Source organism: Armigeres subalbatus, unplaced genomic scaffold, assembly GCF_024139115.2.
Source record: "Armigeres subalbatus isolate Guangzhou_Male unplaced genomic scaffold, GZ_Asu_2 Contig209, whole genome shotgun sequence".
Lineage (NCBI taxonomy): Eukaryota > Metazoa > Arthropoda > Insecta > Diptera > Culicidae > Armigeres > Armigeres subalbatus.
Window position 1 is genome coordinate 1 of NW_026942935.1, and position 8357 is coordinate 8357.

An 8357-nucleotide genomic window follows, 5' to 3' on the forward strand; every position below is an offset into this window, starting at 1 on the left:
TTGTATCGATTTTTTTATGTTCGATATTTGACCGTATCGATTTTTTGTTGATGATATCGGATTTCGATTTTTTCAAAATAAAAATATAGCATATTAGGCACAATCTGTTAAAAACAGCGAATCTTTGATGTGTGATTCGATAATCTGAAATGGGAAATCGAAGTTTCCGTTTTTTTTTGCTCGTGCTTTTAATTTTTTGGGCGTATCGATATATCGGAATATCGATGTTTCAACGCCGATATTTTTCGGCATCGATATTTCGATAATAAAAACATCGATTCGGCAGTATCGATATTTTTCTGAAAAACGCCGATTCCTACTGCAGTAGTCGAAAAAATTCGCGATCTAAGGCTCATGCTGGCATACAGATGGCGCGTGTGTACGAAGGATGATGATGTTCTGTCGATTTGTCAAAACAAACCAGAATAGTTGTGCATATAATTTAAATTTTGAAAAACGACGCTTTTTACAGCGTTTACATTGAAGATATTAAGTGCATTAAGTAAGAAAAAGTGTTTACTACATATTTGAACTTTGATAGTGGGGATTTTTAATGTCAAGTGTTTGAAAATCAAGATTTTTATTTTCAAGAATGATGTGCATTGTTCCATCTTGCCGCAGCACTGAAGCTGCTTCCGGTTTACCTTTTTTTATCGGTACCATCAAACGGTCACCAAGTTTATCGTAAGTGGATACAGTATATGCGATAATCAGGCGACCGGAACGAAAAAATATGTCAACAGCACTTCAAAGAAAATGATTTTATAATACGTAAGTAGCATTCTAGTTTAATTATATTTTATTATTATTATTTTTTTAATGTTCCAGGATGTTGTTAACGAATAACGCTTAAACCTAAAACTGTTCCTTCGAGAAAAATTCCTGTACGAGAATCTAAAATGAACCCGAAAGGAATATGCTGTGTAGCAGGATGCAATACGAAGAGGAGAAGAACATTACAACCATTTCCTACTCAGCGGTCTACTCTCCGGCGTTGGAAGATTACACTAGCTATAACGGATGGCCTTCCGGTTTCTAATCTTCGGATTTGTCTCAGACATTTCAATGATGAAGACTGTTGTAAAGGTATTGAATTCAAACTAAACTAATAACAATTAACTAACATTAACTGTTTAATTTCAGTAACTTCGAAATATCTTAAGCCAAACGCCGTTCCGTCGAGAAAAATCACCAAATTACCAAAGTTTCCAGAACGGCCTCGGTTGTCAACGAATCCCCCGTCTCATCTCTGGGACCATAATTATTGTTTGTTTCACAAACCTAGAGCTAGGAGCAATCGTATTTGTTATGTATATGGATGTTTTCGAAAGCTCAGAACGGTGTTTTGTTGCACCAGTTTCCGCACAAGAAAGATAAACGGTTCCAAATGTGGTTAAAAAATTTGAATTGCCGTAAAATGCCAACAAAAAACTCACGAGTGTGCAGTATCCATTTTCAACAAACTGATTACACTCCAGGTAATATTGGTTTCTTCTTCTTCACTGCACCACGTTGAATAGTCTTTAATATATTCCAAACAGTGGAAGTTATCTTAACACATCCAGCTCGACAAATTGATTAACATAACCCTAGCTCATTTTTTGTTTAAAACTATCATTGCAGGTGGACGATACTTGAAGAAAAACGCTGTACCGTTACTTGTCACATCGGAACGAGCATGGACGAATTCATCAATCAACTCTTCATTAAATTCTGCGTACAATTCAGAAAATGATTTGAATTATGATGTCCAACCGTCTTATGAAACTGAAGAAGTCAAATTGACTGAACAACAGGTGGGATACGAAGCACCAGTTAACAGCAACGAAACAAATGAAAGTTGCTTGAGTTCAACATTATTGTCACCTATGGTTGAAGAGCGACGTCCAGATTTAACGGCAGAAGCGAATACAGAACGGATCTCCAGCGAATCATCATGTCATTGTATCGATTCAGGAGAAGGCTGTTCCAGTAAAATTTCTTCATCCCATCTTTTACATGCTACATCATTAGAAGGCAATGTGGATCATATTACGGAAACACCAATTGAACGATCTGGACTGCAAGGAGAAATGGGCAATTCCATATACAGTGAAGCAGAAAAAGTATTCAAAGAGACTGCAAAATAATTCTATCGGATTTACTAATCACGGATAAAGAGGTTAATATTTGGACAGGAATCCCCACAATGGAACAATTAATCGAACTGTGTCTAGCAGTAAAATCTTTAGAAAGTAATATTTTCCCAAGATGTTTTAAAATGCACTCATCTGATCGAGTAATATTGACACTGGCTAAGCTAAAACAAAACATTTCATATGAGGCGCTAGGGATTCTGTTTCGTACGTCTGGTGTAACAGTATCGGCTTATTTTTCGCATACAATCCAAATTTTGTCAAGGATTTTAAAGCAGTTCATTTACTGGCCATCTAAAGAAGAGCTTCAGAATAATGTTCCTTTATGCTTCCGAGAACATTTCCCCAATGTAACCGTAGTTCTTGACGCTACTGAGATACCTGTGGCTACACTCAAATGTTTGAACTGTAGGATATCTTGCTACTCAAACTACAAATCACGACGAACCGTCAAATTCTTGATCGGTGTATCACCCGCAGGTCTAATTACATTTGTTAGTAAGGCATATTCGGGAAAATCTTCGGACAAATTTATTTTCAATGAGGAGAGATTGATAGATCGTTTGGAATCACATATCGATGAAGTGATGGTAGATAAGGGCGTTTCAATTGAAAATGAATGTTCCACTAAGTGTATAAAATTACATATACCACCATTCATGAAAGGAAACAAACTAACACCAAACGAAGCCAGTAGAAATGAGGCGATTGCTCGTGCCAGGGTACACGTTGAACGTGTCATTCAAAGAGTGAAGATCTTTGGGATACTAACAACCACTATTAACACTGCTATGCTTGGTCATATAGACGACATAATGTGCGTAGTCTGCGGAATCGTTAATCTAACTGCACCAGTATTGAACGATGACAAATTTTAGATGTAGCACCTAAACACTTAGCACAAACTGTTGAAAGATTTTTACATTTTCATTTATAACCAGAGAAAAGTTTTGATGTTGTAATAAACGTCTTGCTAATACAATACGTAATGTTTCATTTGAACCGTCGGTTGTTTCGTACCATCAAAAGTTGATTCTACATTAAAATGTGACAAACAACAAAATACACAAAATATGAATAATAGATCCAAACCTTCTTGTTGCCTTGGCAACGTACAGTGAAGTGAATGCAGCATGCTCGCACCCAAAAATAAAACGAAAAAGGGATAGGAATAAAAAGGCTACTTTGATATGTTTTGAAAATTTGTGTGCCATGTGGGGGAGCGAGGCGGTGAATGCTTTGATGACACGTGCAGTTCGCATTGCGAAAAAAAAAATCTACTCATCCATGAATGCCATGGAATTTTATAATCATAGTTTTCAGTTTATTTTGAGACAATATCAGTAAGATTAGTACCATCTTAGCATCTTCTTATTGTTGAAGTTCAGTAGTATTTCTCCATATGGCTGATGGACCATTGTACCATAATACTGTGGACTCAATATTGAAACCGACACAAATGAAATACTTTCCACTTTCAGCCTCCGCCATTCAAATTTATTGAGTTTACTTTCTTGCTGGTTTTCGCGCATATATGTTAGCACTTCTTAGATGCTGGCAGCGGTGATTAGGAGACTCGCCAATTATTCATTTTATCCTACATAATCGAACACAGTAAGTATTTAATAAAATTGCAGATATCATTAAGTCTCCATCCTCATTTAATGCAAAGTATAACGAAATCAGGGAGGTATTGATATAGAACAAAATTATGTGTCAGTTGATACTGACATTGAGTTTTAATTTAACAACTTAATTTCTATTTATGTCGTTCTGAAAATTTCTCCCTAGACATATTATTTCCTTGTTTTACATTATAACAAGACCATTCATTAAAACACTGTACAAACATATTGTTCAAAAGCTTCATTGATTCGTCAAGTACAAATTTTTCCTAGCATTCTTTCCAAATACAGTTTCTTTAGTCCGTTGACTACTCTAGTTATGAACTCCTCATTTAATTGAACTTCTATTAGCAAAAACTTATCATCTTTCATTGAATACACTACAAAATCACCGCGTTTACAATTTAATATGAACATATTGAGTTGGATCTGACAATAATACGCATGGTGATCATTTAGTAACAGTTCTTCTGAAACAGGGCATTTTTTATATACAGTTTTATAGCATTTGAATTCATGATATCTGTCAGTGATGCGTCTTTGTTCATGGGGCATTTAATTTCTAGAACGATATTGGATATCGGATCAACTCCATCCAGTGACCCTGCCATCCAACACTCCGTCGGATGTATTACCAGCCCACATTTCTTTATGTTTGGATTATACTTTCTGTAGCAATTGAAAGCGAAAGGTTCCGCTTCCTTTCCGTATTTTGTAGCCGCAACTTTTAATGTTTTGCTATCCCAATATTGAGATATCTTTCTATCCCAATCTGGACGTTTATTATTTAAATACGTAAAAAGTTTGTAAGCTGAACTTGCTGTTATACGCTTAGAGCGAAAGATTCGCCAGCTGTTCGTATTCTGGTCCTGCGTCTCAATAGCGATTTCAACACACTTCTCTATATTAACTTTAATTGCCTTCTCAAAGTATTCACGATATTCTTTGATTTCAATAGGCATCGTTTGAACTACTATAGAAGAAGGTTTTTCTAGGCACGTTATTAACTCTTTGGCATCGATGTAGGGGGTCGAGTTGTCAGTTCCACGAGAACTTTGTATCGCTCGATTCGGAAATGTTTTGGTTCATTCATATGTCTTCCTTGGATGTGTTTGTATATGGAAGAGTTTTTGACACTGAAAATGTAAAATATTTTATAATTAGTCTATAGAAAGATTATATTTGTTGTTACCATTCAGGATCCTGTTGAAACTGGTTGTTAATAACTCCAATTCGGCATTGCTCTCCGGTGTTTCAAGAAGTTTAGGCTTATTTACACAACACAGATCTGTGACTCGCTTTGCTCCCCATGTAGCTTTTCTCCCAGCTTTCGAAATGCATGGCCAGAGTCACGGCTGTGCACGAAATGTATTCCAGAAGACGATTTCTATAAAAGAAAATATGTGAGCGAAACTGACTTGCATGATTCAGGTTGGATTTAATTTTAAATCATTTAATAATTTATACATATTTTTTTAATTGCTAAATGAAACTAAAATAGCTAAATATTAAGTTATTCCTTATTCTTATGTGCTCAACTATGGTACTTACTTTTCAATGAACAAAAGACAAGCGATTATATGCTTGCACTTGGCTGTGCCAGCTTTGCAAGAGCATTTCAATATCCATCTTGAAATATCCGGCCCAACTAGCAACAGAACTTCGTGCGGATAACATCCTGGATGGGAGGTTTGCGTAACGTAACGTAACCAACCACTTCCGTTAGTATATCACTGCGTTGGATATTACGGTAACCTATGCAGACAATATGATTGGCCGCAAAACCTGCATATCCTTCTTAAATCCGTCTCACTGATTCTCCAACATAATCAAGGGTTCCACGACGTTCATTTGAATTTCAATATCCGAATGTTCATTCTTCATAACTGAAAAAAAATTACAGAAGCTCATTGAAAGTTTTGATTTTATCAATTTTATCCAACAAAATAATTAAAAAAAAGCTAATATTTTAATACGACACGCAAGTATTAGGATGATGTTACCTGTACAATATAGAAGTTCATTATTTTTCGGCTTCACTAAAACAAAACCAATAGAATGAAAACTGCAATATGGACCACTCAAGTTTCAAACAAAGTGCTATCATGCTTCGAAAGTTTTCAGTGTTCGAATGTAGAGACGCTGCAGTCGAAACGAGTTTGTCGTTTGACAGCCAATAACGTAAACATTGCCACCCACAGTGGGTGGACGGAATGAAACGTCACGTCTGTTATACAAATTGTACTGAGTATGCCAGACGTGACGGTCGGTCGCCTTCGGCCATCTTCGGCAACCAAGCTGAGAGCTTCTCTCTCAAAAGAGTGAATTTTCGTTGAACAAGTAATACTTGAGGGTTTGGCCCACACCTGTGGTAAAGCACATCGATAGACACCGTTATCATCTTCAATCATACTGCATTCCATCGCCGCCGAGTGCTTCATGGACTCAAGATAGAACAGCGCTTTTTCTTCAGCATGCAGCATTTTGACCTCATCAAAGTTGCGACAATTGGAAAACGCCGAGGAAGTAACATCGTTGTTCACAATCATCCTCTTGTAAGCAGCTTTAAACTGCACCGTAGTGGGGTTATTGTTGTTTCCACCTTTAGCTCGAATGGCTGCAAAAAAAGTTTCAAGATGATCTTGACTGCACCTATAGCTAGAGGTGTGCGCCGCCGCCGCCGGCAGTTTTTGGCACGCCGCCGCCGCCGACAATTTTGCACCGGCGCGCCGCCGTTTAAAATTTGTCACGCCGCTAATCTACAATTTTCCACGCCGATTCAATATTGAAGAAGTCCGTAAAATTTCCTGTTTGATCTCTTCAACATCTCGTTGAAACACCAGAGAATTTTTCGAAGAGAATACCAATAATTGAAAGTTTAATACAATTTCTTATTGAAATTTTAAAAAACTCTCTGTAAAAACTAAGAAAAAACTCGCGTTAAGATCCGAGATATTTTTTTTTAACTTGAAGTTCCGAGAATTCGTTGGGATTACCAAGTGGAGCTCTTTGGATTTCCCAACGGAAATTATTTGGAATTTCAACAAAAAGCTCTTCAGATTTTACATGAGAATATCATCAGGATATTGTTGTTGAAGTCAGAAGATGTTCCAAATTTCTACTGAAAAATATTATGAATATCCGCGAAAGTTTTTGTTAAGTTTCTTTTGAGTATTCTTAGAATATGCTTCTTGTGATTGGAAGATGCTTTAACGTTGATTTTCTCAATCTTGATTAATGAAGATGACCAGTTTGGTTTGGCATAACCAACATTAAAACAGAAAATTCTTCGGAATATCCGCGGGAGATTCCCTGGAATTTTCAAAAATTCTTCAAATCTTTCGCGGAAGATTATTTAAAATGTAAATTAAAAAAAAAACTTTAGAAAACTCAACGGAAAATTGGTCGATTTTTTTTTTAAAGGATTTTCTTTGGATTTCTACAAACAATTCTTTGCATTGTCCATAAAACATGTTTGGGAAATTCGATTGGCCGAAAGTACCAGACGGCCGAACTGGTAATTGTTCTGAAAAAGCCGCTTGCCCTCACAAGTCGTCTGGCCGAAATGATCGTTTGGCCACAGAAGTCATTAGACAAAAATGTCTTTTGGCCATTTGGTCGAAAATGTTATTTGGCATAACGTCAATTACTGAATGGATAATATCTAGGAACTTTTTTCAAATAGGCGTAACTATATTTGACCTTGAAATTTGAAACGATTCATACTTGCTCTATGCAGCATATTTTGCTTAAATGACGTTACTACCAGATAGGTCGCAATCCATTATTTCTGTTGGGTGCATGAGTTGACCAAATAGTTTGAATAGGGCACTGCACGAACTGCTTTGTCACTTTTTTGCTGCAAAGAAATTAGAAAACAGCAAGGCCAGTAAACGTCAAAATTTATGAAGAACGAAAGTCAGTGCAGTGCCCTATTAAGAGCACAATTATTATTCCAAAAATCAAGGTCAGAATAAATTAGGTACATTTGAAAAAATTTCCTAGATATGGTAATAATTGGCCACTCGTTGGCGAAATTGTCAAATGACAGTTGAACACAATTCCGTAACCTTTCTATTTTTTATGCCGATACTGGCCGTTAAGCCAAAAGTCTTCTAACCAATTTCCATTTAGCCAAGCCGAAGTGAACGTTTGTCTAAACTGATATCAGGTCGGAAATTGTTTGACCGGAAATGTAGTTTGGCCGAAAGCATCATACAGCCGAAAGGAACATTCGACTAAAAATGCCGTTCGGCCGAAAAAGTCGTATGACCGAATAGATCATTTGACCAAAAATGCAATTTGGTAAGAATTAAATTTTATAAGAAGACGTTTAGTCTAGTAGTTCATTTGACGGAAAATTCCGTTTGGCCAAAAGGGTTGTTTTGCAGAAAGGACATTTTCGGGCCAAATGGCTTTTTCTCCCAAATGACCATTCCTACCAAACGGCATATTTTTGGTCAAATCTAGGAACTTTTTTCAAATAGGCGTAAAAGGCCCCCACACAATACAGCGGAACGGCGATGGAAACGGCAGATTTGACAGTTAGCCCATATATTTTTTGTAATTTTTTTTTGTTTCCATCGCCGTTCCGCTG

General features: G+C 36.7%; 1 pseudogene; it reads right to left on the bottom strand.

The window, feature by feature from the left end:
• Nucleotides 1-4920: 4920 nt before the first annotated feature.
• Nucleotides 4921-6309, bottom strand: LOC134203752 (uncharacterized; annotated as a pseudogene).
• Nucleotides 6310-8357: the final 2048 nt, after the last annotated feature.